This window comes from Colobus angolensis, unplaced genomic scaffold (genome assembly GCF_000951035.1).
Source record: "Colobus angolensis palliatus isolate OR3802 unplaced genomic scaffold, Cang.pa_1.0 Scaffold381, whole genome shotgun sequence".
In the NCBI taxonomy this organism is placed as follows: Eukaryota; Metazoa; Chordata; class Mammalia; order Primates; family Cercopithecidae; genus Colobus; species Colobus angolensis.
The window spans coordinates 910,657-912,700 of record NW_012117166.1 but is presented as its reverse complement, the minus strand read 5'-3'; positions in this window follow the sequence as shown (position 1 = coordinate 912,700).

Genomic DNA, 2,044 nt, shown 5'->3' with positions numbered 1-2,044 from the left:
TTTCATTCCAGGAATAAAGCCTACTTCATCATGGTGAATTATCTTTTTGATATGCTGCTGGATTTGGTTTGTTAGTATTTTGTTGAGAATTTTTGTGTCTAAGTTCATCAGGGACATTGGTCTGAAGTTTTCTTTTCTCATTGTGCCTTTGCCAGTTTTGGTCTCAGGGTGATGCTACCTTTAGAGAATGAGTTATGGAGGGGCCCCGCTCCTCAATTTTTTGGAATGGTTTCAGTAGGATTGATACTATGTCTTCTTTGTACATTTGGTGGAATTTGGCTGTTAATCCATCTGGACCAGTGCAGTTTTTTGGTTGGTAGGGTTTTTATCACTGATTTAATTTTGGAACCTATTACCGGTCTATTCTCTTTTTAACTATTTTTTACTTCAATAAGAGAAATGTAAAAGACTGTGAAAACCCAATTTAATCTTACTATCTGGATAAAATGGCTTCTAAAAAGTTAGTTTATGTAATTTTTCCCTCTTTGTGCAGGTAGCAACATACCAATTTATATTTTAGTTTTCAAACTATGGAATCATACCACATACAATAAATTTCACCTTCCTTTTTTCCCATAAAATAAATCATGGGCAGATTGTCAGTAAATTTAGATTTATCACATATTTCAATATATGCACAGTATGACTTAGTCTCTTACCGATAAATATTTGACCTAATTCCATATTGTTATTACAACCAAGGCTGTGGCAAATATCTTCATGCATATATTGAATAAAGGAGGTCATATACACATTTAAAATGTTAAGGGACAGCCAGGGGTGGTGGCTCACACCAGTAATCCCAGCACTTTAGGAGGCTGAGGTGGGCGGATCACTTGAGGTCAGGAGTTCAAGACCAGCCTGGCCAACATGGTAAAACCCCATCTCTACTAAAAACACAAAAACTTAGCTGGGCGTGGTGGCAGGTGCCTATAATCCCAGCTATTCAGTAGGCTGAGGCAGGAGAATCACTTGAACCCGGGAGGTGGAGGTTGCAGTTAGCTGAAATGGTGCTGTTACACTCCAGCCTGGGCAACAAGAGTGAAACTCCATCTTAAATAATAATAATAATAATAATAATAACAAATAATGGACATTGTCAAATTATCTTCCTGAAATATTTTACCACTTCATACCACCAAAGATAGAGTTTGAGAGTATGTTAATTTTTATATCCTTTTACCAATACTGAGTACTATCACATGTTTTAGGCTTTTAGTCTCATAAGAGAAAAAATGCTGTATTGGTGTTAAACTTTATAATTCTTTAAATATTAGATAAGCCTATCACCTTTATATGTATTTAACATTCATTTGGACATTTTCTGTAGCATTTTGGATTATATCCTTTGCCAGATTTCTACTTGATGCTTTGTCTTTTCCTTATTTTTCCTTATTTTTATCAGCATTTTATGTTAGAGATATTAGCACTTCATTTGCCATATGTAGTGGAATGATTTCTCCCAGTTTAATTTGGTTTTGTTCATATTTTCTAATATATAAAAGCTTTAACAGGTTTAAAACAATGTCTCTGGGTTTGCTATTTCCACTTCACAATATTTTTAAAAAGATATATCTATGTTCTTTTAGTTTTTAAAAATTATTTTAGTTCTCATATTTAAAACTTTCATACATTTGGAATTTATAATCTTATAAAAAGTAAACTAAGATCAGTGTAATTTCATTTTTCAAATGACTGGCTGATTTTGACAGATTACTTAATACCCAGGAATGAAAAGGAAAACTGAAACTATTTGTACACTTAGTTTATTAAACTGTTTAATAATTCAAACATTGAAAACTAATTTTTCTAGAGCACTGACTTATTAAAACTTTGATTGAAGTATTTTAAACAATTGCAAGTGAATTTAGTATTGTAGAGCCTTCTGAATCACTTCCAAACCATTAAATATCAAACTGGTATTCATAATGATTCCAGAACATTGCTATAGTTACACCTAAACCTGTTCTAAAATAACATATGTTTACTTCATTTATTATTTTAATTTTTATGTAATTGCTGTAGCAAAATAAGCTATATTTTT